This window comes from Lygodium microphyllum, chromosome 16 (assembly GCF_053477565.2).
Source record: "Lygodium microphyllum isolate KBCC chromosome 16, Lygodium_microphyllum_v1.1.10, whole genome shotgun sequence".
NCBI lineage: Eukaryota > Viridiplantae > Streptophyta > Polypodiopsida > Schizaeales > Lygodiaceae > Lygodium > Lygodium microphyllum.
This window is the reverse complement of record NC_141150.1, coordinates 147,433,977-147,451,476: the sequence shown is the minus strand read 5'-3', so window position 1 is coordinate 147,451,476 and position 17,500 is coordinate 147,433,977.

Genomic DNA, 17,500 nt, shown 5'->3' with positions numbered 1-17,500 from the left:
CATGCTTGTTTCGAGACCGTGGCATGGAAATCCCCTCGGATCACGTCTCGACTCTCCAACGCTGACATCGTGGTAGGAAACCCCCTCGCCTTGCCATGACGCGGCGCCTCCTCTCCTCGTCGCGATTGTCTTTGCGTACGTCGTGCCTGGCCCCTCCCTCTGCCTCGCTCTCACGTGATACCCCCTCCTCAAGATGCGAGGTATTTTGGGAGCGGAGGGTGTGCCATGTTGTGGGGGGGTTCGGTGGAGCGGGATTTTTCCGAGGAGGGAGGGCGTGCCATGTTGCGCGGGCGGGTTGTTGGAGCGGGGATTTCTGAGGAGGGAGGGTGTGCCATGTCGCGGGGGGGTGCCATGTCGTGGGGGGGTTTCTTGAGGAGGTCCGTCGGGGGGTGGAAGGTTCCGTGTCGCGGGAGGGGGTCGTGTGCAGTGGGGTGTGTGTGCCGTGTCATTGCGGAGCGGGATTTCTTAGGAGGGAGGGTGTGCCATGTCGTGGGGGGGTGAGGTGACGTGCCGTGGGTCGAGCGGGGTTTTTGGAGGTGGAGTGCGCGGGGGATACGCCGCGTCGTCGAGGGGTGCGGTGGGGTGGAGGGTGCGCCGTGTCGTGGGGGGGTGACGCGGGGTGGGCTGGGTCGAGCGGGGTTTTTGGAGGCGTGGCGGGGTCGTGTGGATGGAGCGGGGTTTTTCGAGGTGGGGTGTGGGGGGGATGCGCCGCGTCAAGGGGGGGTGCGGTGGGGTGTGCCGTGACGCGGGGTGGGGTGGTGTGGATGCAGCGGGTTTTTCGAGGTGGGGTGGGGTGGTGTGGATGCGGCGGGTTTTCCGAGGTGGGGTGCGCGGGGGCGTCGTGGGGGGGTGACGCGGGGTGGGGTGGGTCGAGCGGGGTTTTCGGAGGCGTGGAGGGAGCGGGGTTTTTCGAGGTGGGGTGCGGGGGGGGCGTCGTGGGGGTGCGCCGTGTCATGGGGGAGTGACGCGGGGTTGGGGTGGTCAAGCGGGGTTTTTGGAGGAGAGGTGGGGTGCTGTGGAGGGAGCGGGGTTTTTCGAGGTGGGGTGCGGGGGGGCGTCGTGGGGGGTGACGCGGGGTGGGGGTGGTCGAGCGGGGTTTTGGGAGGAGAGGTGGGGTGCTGTGGAGGGAGCGCGGTTTTTCGAGGTGGGGTGCGGGGGGGCGTCGTGGGGGGGTGCGCCGTGTCGTGGGGGGGAGGGGTGGTGTGGTGTGGTGTGGTGGGGGGGAGGGGTGGTATGTGTTGTGTGTGGGGGGGAGGGGTGGTGTGGTGTGGGGTGGTATGTGTTGAGGGGCGGGGGGGGCGAATTTTTGGGGGGGGGGGGGAGGGGTGGGGTAATGTGTGTTGAGGGGTGGGCGAAATTTGGAGGGGGGGAAGGGGAGGGGTGGTGTGGTGTGTGTTGGGGGGGGGGGATTTTTGAGAGGGGGGGAGGGGTGGTGTGGTGTGTGTTGAGGGGGGGGGGGGGGAAAGGGTGGGGAGGTGTGTATGTGAGAGAGGGGGGGGGGAATTTTTGGGGGGGGGGGGAGGGGTGGTGTGTGTTGGGGCCGGGGGGTGGGGGGGCAAATTTTGGAGGGGGGGGGAGGGGTGGTGTGGTGTGGTGTGTGTTGAGGGGGGTGGCCGAATTTTTGGGGGGGGGGGGGGTGGGGTGGTGTGTGTTGGGGGGGGGTGAATTTTTTGGGGGCGGGGGCGGGGTGGGGTGGTGTGTGTTGAGGGGGGGGCGAAATTTGGAGGGGGGGAAGGGGAGGGGTGGTGTGGTGTGTGTTGAGGGGGGGGGGAGGGGAGGGGTGGTGTGGGGTGGTGTGTGTTGAGGGGGGGGGGGTGGGGAGGGGTGGTGTGGCGTGGTGTGTGTTGAGGGGGGGGGGAGGGGTGGGGTGGTGTGTGTTGAGGGGAAGGTGAAATTTGGAGGGGGGGAAGGGGAGGGGTGGTGTTGTGTGGTGTGGTGTGTGTTGAGGGGGGTGGCCGAATTTTTTTGGGGGGGGGGGGGTGGAGTGGTGTGTGTTGGCGGGGGGGGGGGGGCGAATTTTTTGGGGGCGGGGGGGGGAGGGGTGGTGTGGTGTGTGTTGAGGGGGGGGGGGGGGGGGAGGGGTGGTGTGGTGTGTGTTGGGGGGGGGGTGGGGTGGTGTGTGTTGAGGGGGGAGGGGTGGGAAATTTTTGGGGGGGGTGCGAATTTTGGAGGGGGGGGGGGAGCGGTGGTGTGGTGTGGTGTGTGTTGAGGGGGGGGGGGCGAATTTTTGGGGGGGGAAGGGGCGAAATTTGGAGGGGGGGGCGAATTTTTGGGGCGGGGGGGAGGGGTGGGGTGGTGTGTGTTGAGGGGGGGGCGAAAATTTCGAGGGGGGGAAGGGGAGGGGTGGTGTGGTGTGTGCTGAGGGGGGGGGGGGGGATTTTTGAGGGGGGGGGAGGGGTGGTGTGGTGTGTGTTGAGGGGGGGGGGTGGGGTGGTGTGTGTTGAGGGGGGGGGGGGGGTGGGGAGGTGTGTATTGAGGGGGGGGGGGGGGGCGCGAATTTTTGGGGGGGGGTGGGAGGGGTGGTTTGTGTTGGGGGCGGGGGGGGGGGGGGGGGAATTTTGGAGGGGGGGAGGGGGTGTGTGGTGTGGTGTGTGTTGAGGGGGGTGGCCGAATTTTTGGGGGGGGGGGGGTGGGGTGGTGTGTGTTGGGGGGGGGGGGCGGAATTTTTTGGGGGCGGGGGGGGGGAGGGGTGGGTTGGTGTGTGTTGAGGGGGGGGCGAAATTTGGAGGGGGGGAAGGGGAGGGGTGGTGTGGTGTGTGTTGAGGGGGGGGTTTTTGGGGGGGGGGAGGGGTGGTGTGGTGTGGTGTGGTGTGTGTTGAGGGGGGGGGGGGGGGGGGGAATTTTTGAGGGGGGGGAGGCGTGGTGTGGGGTGGTGTGTGTTGAGGGGGGGGGGCGAATTTTTGGGGGGGGGGGGGGGAGGGGTGGGGTGGTGTGTGTTGAGGGGAAGGCGAAATTTGGAGGGGGGAAGGGGAGGGTTGGTGTGGTGTGGTGTGGTGTGTGTTGAGGGGGGGGGGGATTTTTGAGGGGTGGGGGGGGCGAATTTTGGAGGGGGGGGGGAGGGGTGGTGTGTGTTGAGGGGGGGGCCAATTTTTTGGGGGGGGGGGGGAAAAATTTGGAGGGGGGGGGGATTTTTGAGGGGGGGGAGGGTTGGTGTGGTGTGTGTTGAGGGGGGGGGGATGTGGTGGTGTGTGTTGGGGGGGGGGGGGAAATTTTTGGGGGGGGGAGGGGAGGTGTGGGGTGGTGTGTGTTGAGGGGGGTGGGGGGTGAATTTTCGAGGGGGGAGGGGTGGTGTGGTGTGGTGTGTGTTGAGGGGGGGGCCAATTTTTTGGGGGGGGGGGGGGGGGGGCAAAATTTGGAGGGGGGGGGGAGGGGTGGTGTGGTGTGGTGTGTTTTGAGGGGGGTGGGGAGGGGTGGTGTTTTGTGTGTTGAGGGGGGGGGGGGAATTTTTGAGGGGGGGGGGAGGGGTGGTGAGGTGTGTGTTGGGGGGGGGGAGGGGTGGTGTGGGGTGGTGTGTGTTGAGGGGGGTGGGGGGGGGAGGGGTGGTGTGGTGTGGTGTGTGTTGAGGGAGGGGGGGGGGGGGGAATTTTTGGGGGGGAGAAGGGGCGAAATTTGGAGGGGGGGGGGAGGGGTGGGGTGGTGTGTGTTGAGGGGGGGGCGAAATTTGGAGGGGGGGAAGGGGAGGGGTGGTGTGGTGTGGTGTGGTGTGTGTTGAGGGGGGGGGGGGAAGGGTGGGGAGCTGTGTATTGAGGGGGGGGGGGCGAATTTTGGGGGGGGGGGGAGGGGTGGTGTGGTGTGGTGTGGTGTGTGTTGAGGGGGGTGGCCGAATTTTTTGGGGGGGAGGGGTGGTGTGGTGTGTGTTGAGGGGTGGGGTGGGGTGGTGTGTGTTGAGGGGGGGGGGAGGGGGGGGGGGGGCGAATTTTGGAGGGGGGGGGAGGGGTGGTGTGGGGTGGTGTCTGTTGAGGGGGGTGGCCGAATTTTTTTGGGGGGGGGGTGGAGTGGTGTGTGTTGGGGGGGGGGGGGGCGAATTTTTTGGGGGCGGGGGGGGGGGGGGAGGGGTGGTGTGGTGTGTGTTGAGGGGGGGGGGGGAGGGGTGGTGTGGTGTGTGTTGGGGGGGGGGGGGGGGTGGTGTGTGTTGAGGGGGGAGGGGTGGGAAATTTTTGGGGGGGGGGGCGAATTTTGGAGGGGGGGGGGGGGGGGAGCGGTGGTGTGGTGTGGTGTGTGTTGAGGGGGGGGGGGCGAATTTTTGGGGCGGGGGGGGAGGGGTGGGGTGGTGTGTGTTGAGGGGGGGGCGAAATTTCGAGGGGGGGAAGGGGAGGGGTGGTGTGGTGTGTGTTGGGGGGGGGGATTTTTGAGGGGGGGGGGGAGGGGTGGTGTGGTGTGTGTTGAGGGGGGGGGTGGGGTGGTGTGTGTTGAGGGGGGGGGAATTTTGGAGGGGGGGGGAGGGGTGGTGTGGTGTGGTGTGTGTTGAGGGGGGGGCCAATTTTTTTGGGGGGGGGGGGCAAAATTTGGAGGTGGGGGGGGGGGGAGGGGTGGTGTGGTGTGGTGTGTGTTGAGGGGGGGGGGGGGGATTTTTGAGGGGGGGGGAGGGGTGGTGTGGTGTGTGTTGAGGGGGGGGCGGGGAATTTTTGAGGGGGGGGGAGGGGTTGTGTGGTGTGTGTTGTGGGGGGGGGGGGTGGGGTGGTGTGTGTTGAGGGGGGCGGGGGGGGGAGGGGTGGTGTGGTGTGGTGTGTGTTGAGGGGGGGGGGGGATTTTTGAGGGGGGGGGGAGGGGTGGTGTGGTGTTTGTTGGGGGGGGGGGGTGGGGAGGTGTGTATTGAGGGGGGGGGGGCGCGAATTTTTGGGGGGGGGGGAGGGGTGGTTTGTGTTGGGGGCGGGGGGGGGGGGGGGGGGGGGGGGGGGCAAATTTTGGAGGGGGGGGAGGGGGTGTGTGGTGTGGTGTGTGTTGAGGGGGGTGGCCGAATTTTTGGGGGGGGGGGGGGGGTGGGGTGGTGTGTGTTGGGGGGGGGGCGAATTTTTTGGGGGCGGGGGGGGGGGAGGGGTGGGGTGGTGTGTGTTGAGGGGGGGGGCGAAATTTGGAGGGGGGGAAGGGGAGGGGTGGTGTGGTGTGTGTTGAGGGGGGGGATTTTTGAGGGGGGGGGAGGGGTGGTGTGGTGTGGTGTGTGTTGAGGGGGGGGGGGAATTTTTGAGGGGGGGGAGGCATCGTGTGGGGTGGTGTGGTGTGGTGTGTGTTGAGGGGGGGGGGGGGAATTTTTGGGGGGGGAAGGGGCGAAATTTGGACGGGGGGGGCGAATTTTTGGGGGGGGGGGAGGGGTGGGGTGGTGTGTGTTGAGGGGAAGGCGAAATTTGGAGGGGGGAAGGGGAGGGTTGGTGTGGTGTGGTGTGGTGTGTGTTGAGGTGGGGGGGGGATTTTTGGGGGGGGGGGGCAAAATTTGGAGGGGGGGGGAGGTGTGGTGTGGTGTGGTGTGGTGTGTGTTGGGGGGGGGGGGGGGGGATTTTTGAGGGGGGGGGGAGGGGTGGTGTTTTGTGTGTTGAGGGGGTGGGGGATTTTTGAGGGGGGGGGAGGGGTGGTGTGGTGTGTGTTGAGGGGGGGGGATGTGGTGGTGTGTGTTGAGGGGGGGGGGGGGAAATTTTTGGGGGGGGGGAGGGGAGGTGTGGGGTGGTGTGTGTTGAGGGGGGTGGGGGGTGAATTTTGGAGGGGGGGGAGGGGTGGTGTGGTGTGGTGTGTGTTGGGGGGGGGGGCAAAATTTGGAGGGGGGGGGGGAGGGGTGGTGTGGTGTGGTGTGTTTTGAGGGGGGGGGGGGGGAGGGGTGGTGTTTTGTGTGTTGAGGGGGGGGGGAATTTTTGAGGGGGGGGGAGGGGTGGTGTGGTGTGTGTTGGGGGGGGGGGGGGTGGGGTGGTGTGTGTTGAGGGGGGGGGGGGGATTTTTGGGGAGGGGGAGAGGTGGTGTGGGTTGGTGTGTGTTGAGGGGGGTGGGGGGGGGAGGGGTGGTGTGGTGTGGTGTGTGTTGAGGGGGGGGGGGGGCGAATTTTTGGCGGGGAGAAGGGGCGAAATTTGGAGGGGGGGGGGAGGGGTGGGGTGGTGTGTGTTGAGGGGGGGGCGAAATTTGGAGGGGGGGAAGGGGAGGGGTGGTGTGGTGTGGTGTGGTGTGTGTTGAGGGGGGGGGGGAAGGGTGGGGAGGTGTGTATTGAGGGGGGGGGGGCGAATTTTTGGGGGGGGGGAGGGGTGGTGTGTGTTGGGGGCGGGGGGGGGGGAGGTGTTTATTGAGGGGGGGGGGGGGGAAATTTTGGGGGGGGGGGGGGGAGGGGTGGTGTGGTGTGGTGTGGTGTGTGTTGAGGGGGGTGGCCGAATTTTTTGGGGGGGGGGGGTGGGGTGGTGTGTGTTGGGGGGGGGGCGAATTTTTTGGGGGCGGGGGGGGGGGGGGAGGGGTGGGGTGGTGTGTTTTGAGGGGGGGGCGAAATTTGGAGGGGGGAAGGGGAGGGGTGGTGTGGTGTGTGTTGAGGGGGGGGGATTTTTGAGGGGGGGGGAGGGGTGGTGTGGTGTGTGTTGACATGACGACGCGACGTGCTCCCCTCCCCTTAACACACCCACCCACCCACCATGACGCCCGCTCAAAAATTCTGCCCCCCTCCCCCCCCCCCCCTCTCAACACACACCACACCACCCCTCCCCCCCCCCACCCCCCCTCAAAAATTCGCCCCCCCCCCCCCCCTTCAAAATTCGGCCCCTCTCTACACACACCAAACCCCCCCCCCCCCCCCTCAAAAATTCGGCCCCCCCCCCCCCACCCCCCCTCAAAATTTCGCCCCCCCCCCCCCACCTTCAAAATTCGGCGCCCCCCCCCCTCCAAAATTCGGCCCCCCCTCCCCCCCTCAACACGCCATGTCGCGAGGCGCCCTCCCCCCCCCCCCCCCCTCCAAAATTCGGCCCCCCCTCCCCCCCTCAACACGCCATGTCGCGAGGCGCCCTCCCCCCCCCCCCCCCCCTCCAAAATTCGCCCCCCCCCCCCCTCCAAAATTCGGCCCGAAGAAACCGCTGCCTCGGCTCAAGATAACTCTGTGCCATAGGTAACTCGAATGGTTGATGAATCCTCATGATACTCCTTTTCAGGGTGATTAACCTCGATCCAGTTTGTAGGGAACCAACTCAATTCGAGTGGACTCGAATTCGATCGAGGGGGGGTATGTATGAGGGAAGGGAGTGTGAGGCTTGGGCAACCCATGTCTCCCCCCCTCCTCCATGTAGGCCGTGCCTCATGGAGCAACCATCGTTTTAGCCTCCCGGCACGCAGGGTTCTCAATTTGAGCGAGGCAGCCGGGCCCCCTGTTCCGAGTTCGAGTCGCCATGACTTTTTATGAGGAAAGGTGGGATATGAACCGTGTCGCCCCCGTGGCGCCGTGTTCCAAGATGGTTGATTGTGGATCCTTGTGAGCCCGGAACTCTTCCGTGGCGCGATCCGGCGTCTCCAAGCGCCAAGTTTCCCTTGTGCGAGTTAGAAAAACGCGTTACGCGTGTTGTGAGCAAACCGCGACGCGGGAGGGATATCATGGGGCGTGATGGCCCGAAACGCGATGCGACGCGACGGGGTCATGCTGTGACGCGAAGGCGTGTTTTCTTGACTTGTCTTGCGAGTTGGCTTCTACTGCATTTTCAAGACGCGACGCGGTGCTGGGAGGCCGCGGGCCATGTTTCTTGTGCGGGATTCGAGTGCGGACCCGTGGGACCAGATATGCAGCGTTACAACACCTATGAGGGAGTACTCCTTGTAGCTCCCTCACCCACGGTTTGGGCGTCGTGTTGATGCGCGTTGATAGCTCCACCCACCCTCCGTGACATGGTCCCTTGCTGAGCCCGTGCAAGCTTGTAAATGCTTTCTAGCTATGAATATGATGTAAAGCCCCCAAGATGGGCCCTTTGGTAAACCTCGCGTCGTGTTCCATTCCGTGTCGCGTTCCGTGACGTGTTCCGTGACGTGTTGAGGTGCCCCGTGACGCGTTCCGGGGTCAAAATGCAAAGTTTCCAGAAAGGGTCTAGTGCCGCCCTGGGGCCTAGACGGGGTCCCGAAAGGGTCCCGGAAGGGTCTCTGAGGGTTGGACCATCACACTTGGTATCAGAGCCGCCCTCACGGGTGGCGTGTGCAAACCATCGTGTTGGGGAGCCTAGGCTGAGGCGTAATGGAAAAACTTCGAAGGGTACCTTACAAGCACAAAAGATCGAGGTGGTGGAGAATTTTTACAAAAAAAAAAGAAGGCTTATTGAAGATTTCTTTGAGTTGGGAGAGGAGATAAGGGGGTTGAAGAAGAAGATGGAGGCAGGGGGTGAGAAGGCAAAAAGTGAGTTGAGGAAGAAGGTGGGGAAGATGGAAGAGGATCAAGAGGAGCTGAAAGAGGACTTGACGGATCTGAACGAAGATATCGAAAAATGGATTGCAAAGAGAACAAAGGTAGAAGAGTGGGATGCGCTGGAGGTGGAGAGTGAACTAAGGAGAAATTTTTCTTTGGATTATGGAATGTCTATTGCTTATGGTGGAATGCCAGGAGAAAGAAGAGAAAGGGTGGTGAGGAGGAGTGAGATGAAGGAAAGTGGGAGTGAGAAGGAGGTGGAGAAGAAGAAAAGAAATGTTGCTGAGATGAAGAAATCCATGCAAGGAGAATGTGTGGAGAGAAGAGGGGCAGATGAGGAACGTGGGAGCAAGAAAGGAGAGGAGAAGAGAAAAGTGGAGGATGCCGAGTTGAGAAAATCTATGCCTAAACTTATGAATGTGCCGCCACGGCGGTCTATGCCTTTAAAATGTGTGGAGCCGAGTTCGAGCTCCGGGTGTGAGGAAGAGGATGAGGAGAGTGAGGATGAGGATGAGGAGAAGAAGCGGGCGATGAAGGCCCAGTTTGTACAGCTAATGAAAATTATGAAAAAGGGTCTGAAGGAGAGGGGTATTTTGAAAAAGGAGGGTATGCAGGCTAAGGCAAAAGCGCCGGCCCCATGTTTGAAGAGGAATGAAGTGGATGAGAAGGGTAGAGTGAAGAGGAGGAATGCAGATTTGGTGGTGAGGCAGGATGGGCAGAAGGAAACAATCTTGAAGAAGAACGTGATGTTCAAGGAAGGGGAAGAAAAGAAGTGTGTTGTAGATGGGGTGCTGATTGAGGAAATGGACGAGGCCGAAGAGGCTAAGTCAAAATCTTGGGCTGGGAATGTGCTGCGGGACTATATGCCATATGTGCTAGAGGAGATTGAAGAGAAGGAGAAGAGGAAGGAAAAGGTGAAAGGAGAGAAGAAGCGGAGTGAAGAGGGGAGGAAGTTGGAGAGTGGAGCAGAGGGGAAGAGCGCAAAGCTAAAAGGGTGTGCTGAGTTGAAAAGATGTGTTGATGATGGAGTGAAGCGTGGTGCTGAATGGAAGTATGTTGGAGTGGAGAAAGGGAAGGAAGGCTCGTCCGGCCCAGCGAGCATAAACGAACTGGTGCCTTGTATTTTACCATGTATAGATACGAAGATGAGAAATAGTAGCCAGTTGAGGCGTGCGGAGTTAGGAGATAAGGAAGTTTTGAGATGTGTTGAGGTAGGAGAGAAGAAGGAAGACTCGTCTAGCCCAGCGAGTATAAAAGAACTGGCGCCATGTAAGCTATCGTATGCGGATGAGGAGAAAGAAGAAGGTGATGTTTTGAGATGTGTGGGAGTAGGGGAGGAGAAGGAAGACTCGTTTGGCCCAGCGAGTATAAATGAACTGGAGCCTTGTATTTCTCGGTTTTTGAGTTGTGTTGGAGAGGAGGAGGTGAAGGAAGACTCGTCTAGCCCAGCGAGTATAAACGAACTGGAGCCCCGCGTTTTACAAAGTAAAGTAGATAAGAAGATATGTAGGAATGGTGTGGGAAGGAAGGTAGGAGTAGGAGAGGAGAAGGAAGGCTCGTCCGGCCCAGCGAGCATAAACGAACTGGGACCATACTGTGTACTAAGTAGAAATGCGGAAGTGTGTGTAGGAGTAGGGAAGGGTAAGGAGGACTCGTCGGGGCCAGCGAGTATAAACGAACTGGTGCCTTGCGTTTTGTTTGAAGCTAAGTTGAAGACGAAGCGAAGTGCTGAAGTAAAGAAGAAGGTTGAGGAGGAAGAGAAGGACTCGTCGGGGCCAGCGAGTATAAACGAACTGGTGCCTTGTGTTTTGTTAGATGCGGAAACGAAGATGAAGCAGAGTGCGGAAGAGGAGAAGAAGGAAGTGAAGGACTCGTCGGGGCCAGCGAGTATAAACGAACTGGTGCCTTGTGTTTTTTCTGATGCGGATAAGAAGATGAAGATTGAGAATGGGGAAGACTCCTTGCGCCGGGAGGATAAACGAACGGGCAACCTTGGTGCTAAGCTCGTGAGCCGCGAGGGTAAACGAATGGCCGGATGTGTTGAGGAGGATGGAGAGGAGCTCGTTAGCCGCGAGGGTAAAAGAATGGCCTTGTGTGATGAGGATGGCTCCTTGCGCCGGGAGGGTAAACGAATGGTTGCACGTTGGGTGAAGAAGGAGAGGAAGAGGAGAGTTGAGGTAGAGAGGAGTAGTGAGGAGATGAGGAGAAAGCGTGTTGGAGAGGAAGGAAGTGTTGAGAAGAGGAAGAGAAGGAGAGTATGGAAACCTGTGAACAAATCATCTGTACGCGGGGCAAAGGAGGAGACTATCTTGTCAAATCCAATGCCCCTTGAATCCGAATCGGCTAGCAGGCCACAGCGGGTTAGCTTTCGCAAGAAAGTGAAGTCCCCCTGCTGCGAAACCGAGGAGGAGTTAACTTGTGCATCAATGGCTGATTCCGAGGGTGCAAAGCCCTCATGCAGCAAGCGAGGAGCAATGGCCGATTTCGAGGGTAACAGACCCTCACGCGGCATAAAGATTGGGAGTGCTGGGGAGCTCCGAGTGTGGTCCAACCATGGCAAGTGTGTCTTCAGGAGGCGAACCCAAGTGGTGAGTTTCAGGGAGGCTCATGAGTCAAGGAAACCCACGTGCGCAGTCAAGCCCATTCTGGTCTCTGGGCCTAAGGGATGCAACCATCTTGGCGGAATCAAAGTGGCCGAAAGACTACGAGATGAAACCAAGGAGGAGGCAAGGAGGCTTCACACTCCTATGAGTTCCATGCAGATCCGGCTCTTCAAGGAGCAAGCAATGAAGAAGGGGGCGAGGTGTGAAGGCTTAGCTCCCGCGCGTATTGTCAAGACGGATCCGGGCATGTTCAGGCCCATTTCTGAAGCAAAGCGAGGCGTGGTGGCCCCTCACCGAGAGTTGCTTGAGCAGATGGGAACCTTCTTGTCTTTTCAGGCCATACAGGGCCAGTTCGACGTGACTACGGCGGGGGACATAACCTTCGCAATGCAAGCCCGAAGGTTCAACGCTATGCAATGGACCAGACAGGCTTTCATGTTCTGCGTAGAGATTGATCTGGCCATCAAGGGCCTGAAATTTCAAGTTGGCCTGGCATGTACGGATAGATCTAGAGCCTGCCTTCTTTTCTTGCGCATGAGACAGTCAGATCTGGGCAACAGAGGCCCGAAGGTGATCGCGGCGAGGGAAATGGCCCTCTCACTCCAGGCGCGGCGGTTTGATGCAACCCATCAGGTCGTCACGAGCTGGCCAGGCGCTCTAACTCTCCAGTCCAACCAGGGTCCGTGCTCTCATCCTATCCTTCGGCCGGGGCAAACTTCAAGAAGGGTGGGGGCATTTGATGCGGGAGACTCGAATCTCTCGCGGCAGGCTAAGCGACGTGCTCCTTGCGGGCGCGTCGTGCGGGCTGTTCCTGGCACACGTGCTCCTTGTGCAGCTCAGTCCAACGGAAAACTTCCCCAGATCTTCTTCAAGCTAACTCTAAGTGGGTTCAAAGAGTGTGCCGCAACGTGGGGAAGAATTCCAAGCATCCTAAGTGCTCCCCTCATAGGTCAGTCCAACAGAAGACTTCCCCGAATCCAACTCAAGCTTCACAAAGTTCAGTTCAAGGTGTGTGCTGCAACGCGGGGAAGGATTCTAGACGCGAGTGAAATGGATCTCGCGCGAAGGGCCAAACGGCATGCTGCTTCCCAGCAGGTCGGGTGGTTTTCTTCAAAAAGAGCTTCATGCCAGATTCGTGCCTCCAAGGGCACAAAGAGTTCAGCTAGAAGAAAAGGGCGCGCGCTACTGGAGACTCGGACGATAGAGGTCCAACTCTTTTCAAGGGGAGGTGCGTTCAAGGCAAAACGCACCTCGTACACTCCCTTCATCGGCAGTAAAGTGCAAGATCTCGCCAACGAGGGCCTTCTTTCGCAAGGTGTCATGGCCTGGACCCTTGCATTCTGGGCTTGGCATTCAGAGTGAAAGCTGCTTGCTAAGTCCTTAGTCCACAGGCAGCTCGGCGCGCTCAAGCTGCTTGGCCTAAGTTGGAGCATGGGTGCACAACATGTCTTCGACTGGGTTACCCTCCATTCTGTGCTTGTAAATTTTGGTCAGCAGGTGGATGGGTTGATGTGCACAATAAAGTCTCTTTCACAATTCTGCCTAAGTCCCATTCTACTCCACAGTTGTAAATTGAGTCAGTGGGTGGAATGCAAGAAGTATGAAAAGTCCATGTTTCACGTTTGTAAATAGAGTCAGTGAGCATGGCACCTAGCGGGTAGACACTGGCCGCCTTGATAGTAAGGCGTGTTAAGACCCCCGACGATAAATATGAGTCTGAGTCATCTTGCAATTTTCAAAGGCCAGTAAGTTGTGCCTCCCTCACTCGATGTGGTCATCGAGTTTTTTCAAGGGGAGGTGTGTATGAGGGAGTACTCCTTGTAGCTCCCTCACCCACGGTTTGGGCGTCGTGTTGATGCGCGTTGATAGCTCCACCCACCCTCCGTGACATGGTCCCTTGCTGAGCCCGTGCAAGCTTGTAAATGCTTTCTAGCTATGAATATGATGTAAAGCCCCCAAGATGGGCCCTTTGGTAAACCTCGCGTCGTGTTCCATTCCGTGTCGCGTTCCGTGACGTGTTCCGTGACGTGTTGAGGTGCCCCGTGACGCGTTCCGGGGTCAAAATGCAAAGTTTCCAGAAAGGGTCTAGTGCCGCCCCGGGGCCTAGACGGGGTCCCGAAAGGGTCCCGGAAGGGTCTCTGAGGGTTGGACCATCACAACACCTATAGGGGAGGTACCCTACTCGAGGCTTGGCTCTCCTTGGGCGCGTCGCGGCATGGGGCCGTAGTGCGTGTCGCTTGGGTATGGTTAAGTGGCTCGGGGCTTCCCCCAGGCATAGGTGAGTGGGGTGTTGTGCTACCTCAAAGGGTTTCGGAGGTGCGTCCTTGCGTGAGCACCAAAAACTTTCAAGTGCCATGAGGAATTCCCCGCCCGATGGGGGGAGATAACAAGGTGGACTGTTGAGTCGCGTCGGCGCTGGGCCGTGGCGTGTTACCTTCCGTGTCGCCCTCCGTGGCGTGTTGAGCTATGCCGTGCCGTGGTGCCATGTTGAGTTGGGAAAACCGTGCTATGCCGCGATGTATCATGTTATGGTGCCGTGTTGAGTCCCAAGGGGCGTGATATGCCGAGTTGAGGTGTGTTTTGGGGTGAAGGCATGTTTTTGGGAATTTTGGAGTTTTGTAACACTTGGTATCAGAGCGGGACCCCGTGACGCATCGGAGACGTCTAGAGGCGGGGAGGGGCAAAAATATGCAAAAATAGGCAAAAATTCAAAATTTTTCAGAAAAAATTTCGAAAAAATCATAAAAAATTCAAAAAAATTCAAAAATTCATAAAAATTTCAAAAAATGGGAAAACACAAGAAAAGTGGGAAAAGAGTGAAAAGTGACCAAAACGGGATGGAAAAAGCACAAATCGAAGCCGAAAAGCTAAGGATTGAAAATTTGTATGCTTCAAAAAACAAGGTGTTGGCTCAGTGGTTTGACTGCGAAGATGAACGAAGAATTTTATGGGCTACAAAGGTGAATTGGGTGCAGAAAGAGTATATTTTTTCTAAAGAAGAAGAGCGTGACTTGGAAAACAGATTGGCCAGGGTGAAAGACAAATAGAGTGACATCAAGACTCTACTTCGAGCGTTAAATGAAAAGATCAGTGAATGGGTTGAAGAACATAGGAGCAATACAAGGATTGATTTGCTACTGATAGAGCGGGAGTTGAGAATGGAAATCATAGAAGAGTACGGGGAGGGGGTAGGTGGAGACAAGATGCCAGATGAAAAAGGAAAAACTGCGAAACCCCAAGTAATTCAAGCGAAGCCATGTAGTCAAAAGACAAATCTTAGTGGTGACGTACCAGATAAGAAGTGTAAAGCTAGAAAACCTCAAGTAACTCAAGAAAGGCCAGATGCTCAAAAGAAGAATTCTAGTAACAAGAGTGAGGTAAGGGATGACGACGAAAGCGATAGAGATGCTGAGGCTAGAAGTCAGTTGGCCAATGCTAAAAAGTTATTATCTAGTGGAACACTGGGTACAAAAGAGTGCAATGCTTTACAACAAGTGATGTACCTATTGGAGAACAAGCTGGCGGAGCGCAGAGGTCAATATGAGAAGGGTGCCAGGTTGCCAGAGGCCATGAGTGACTCAGAAGATGAAGATTCAGAGACCGGGGAACCGGATACATATGAAGAGCCATGGTTAGAGGAGAGAATAGATTGGGATGCCGAATTGAAAATCCGCGAACAGATGATAGAAGAAGCCAATCAAAGAGAAAGAGAAAGGGCCATGTTACATGAAGATCTAGGCCAGTTTGAGGATGCGATGATGGAAGGGGGATGTGAAGGGAGTCACTGGGGTGAAAGAGAAGAGTGGGTGGCAAATGCGCCATACCATAGTCATTGTGACGAACCTGAAGGAGATTACATGTATGAGGAGCCTTTTGAAGATCAGTATGCTAGATACAAAGATTATATGTGGGAAGATAGAGGAAAACAGTTGGAGGGCTATGAGGAACAAGGGTTCGATCCAGAATATGAAGCCAATTATACACAAGGAAAGACGACCTGGGAAGAGGAAAGAGACTATCAAGATGATTACGACAACTTTTCAGAACCAGGGTATGAAGCGGATGTGGACGAGTGGCAGGGTGAAAACGAGGAGGCCTACGGGCCATATCATGAAGAGGATGACCACTTATTTTATTCAGAGCAACCAATATGGGCAAAGGAGTCCAGTTTCATGTTTGATGGAGTGCTAGTGGAGGAGTGCGCGGAAGAGAAGACGACCTGCGGGTCAATTCCATTACCGGAAGGGGTAGTTCTTGAGGAGTGCGCATGGAAGGGCGAGGCAAAGGAAGCCGAGCCCCAAGCAGATGATACTTCGGAACAAGCGGTGGAGGGATCGGATGGAGAGATTGAGGATGTTGGCGAGGATGAAGGGGATGACTCCTGCACCTGGAGGGAGTATAAAGAAATCAGGGCAGACTACTCAGAGACTCCTGGACCTAGGGGGAGTATAAATAATCCAGGACAGGATGGGCTGGGAGCCTGGGAGTTAGAGGGAATGGAGGTGAGGGAAGAACTCGTGAGCCGCGAGTCTAAACGAACGGCCAAACAGGATGAAGAACTCGTGAGCCGCGAGGATAAAGAAACGGCCGTGTGCGAGATGGAGGTGAGGGAAGAACTCGTGAGCCGCGAGTCAAAACGAACGGCCAAACAGGATGAAGAACTCGTGAGCCGCGAGGATAAAGAAACGGCCGTGTACGAGATGGAGGTGAAGGAAGAACTCGTGAGCCGCGAGTCTAAACGAACGGCCAAACAGGATGAAGAACTCGTGAGCCGCGAGGATAAAGAAATGGCCGTGGGTGAAGAAAGGGTTGAAGGAGAAGGCAGGGAACTCGTGAGCCGCGAGTCTAAACAAACGGCCGAACAGGACAAGCTCGTGAGCCACGAGGATAAAGAAATGGCCGGATGTGGGGTAGAAGATGGAGAAGGCATAATACTCGTGAGCCGCGAGGATAAAGAAACGGCCGTGTGTGGAGTGGAGAGCGGAGGAGAAGGCATAATACTCGTGAGCCGCGAGGATAAAGAAACGGCCGGATGTGGAGTAGAGAAGGGAGAAGGCATTGTACTCGTGAGCCGCGAGGATAAACTAACGGCCGTGTGTAGGGAAAGGGATGAGGAAGAAGGCAGAAGACTCGTGAGCCGCGAGGATAAAGAAACGGCCGTGCATGGAGTGGAAAGTGGAGGAGAAAGCAGAAGACTCGTGAGCCGCGAGGATAAACGAATGGCCGAGTGTGGGGAAGAACAGGATGGAGAAGAGAGGAAAGGTACAAAGGAGCGGACAAAGAAAAAACCTATTGATACTGCAAGACTCGAGGCGAAGGGGGAGACAGCAGAGTCGATCCCGGAGCCCCAACAAACCAAGTCAGCTAGCAAGGGAAGGCATGTAAGCTTCAGCAATGAGCTGCAGGTGTTCTCTTGCGAAACTGATGCGGTCAGAGAGTGTGCAAAAGTGGTTGATTACGAGGGAAGTGAGCCCTCATACAGCAGAGAAGACGGGGGTACTGGGGTGCCCCTTGTGTGGACAGATGGCGGCGAGTGGATCTTCTGGAATGGGACTCAAGTCGCGGAGGTGCACGAGGCTGGGGACCTTGTACTTCGGATGAGAGTGTCTTTCAGGGAGTCCACTTCAAACTTGAAGTCTACTTGCGCGTTCAAGTCTATTCCGGTCTCGGGGCCAAAGGGTTGCAACCTGCTGGGTGACGTCATCGTGGTCGGATGGCTTCATGGCCGAGCCGAGCAAGTTGTACGGAGGCTTCACCCTCCTGAGGATCAAAGTCAGATTCGGCTCGATAAGGGGCCTAGCTCATCTGCCATCGCCAAGTGTGAAGGCTTGGCTCCAACATGTGCCCATAAGTTTTATCTCGGCGGAAGAAGGCCAATGCTCACAGCCAAAGAAATGGACTTGGCAGTGAGGGCAAGGCGGTATGCGGCAACCCCGCGTTTCGACTTGTGCAAGCTATTCTGTACTTACTTGCAAAATCAGGCCAGTCAGGGCAGCTTCGAGGTGGACACAGCGAGAGAGATGGCCCTCGCGCTGCAAGCTAGACGGTTTGATGGCTTTCATCAAGTCCATCTAACTTACATGCAGGTGACCCAGCTCAATCTAGCCAAGTAGGGCCTCTTAGTGCAAGCCGGCGCAGTATGGCAATCTTTTAGCAATGGCCTCTACATTCATTTGCGCATCACTGAGATAAATCGGGCCGGAGAGGGCCAACATAGAAGGCTTCGGCAGGTGTGTGCGGTCAAGTCGGATCTAGCCAAAAAGGGCTCAAAACGAAGAAGAGTAAAGCACGCGGGGACAATGGACCTTGCGAGGAGAGTACGCCGACACGCAGCACCGCAGGTAAAATCTAAGCGCTTTACAGGTAAACTCCCGAAGATCCGTGCCAGACAGGGCACTTCAAGAAGGAAAAGAAAGACCAAGGACGGCACGGCAAAATGGGATCGGGCGTTCCGCGCAAGGCGGCACGTGGTTTATGCAAAGAGACGATCTACTGCTGAAGGAGCCGCGAAGTCCAACATCCCATACACACCACGAAGAACTAAGGTGCGGGGTGGTGG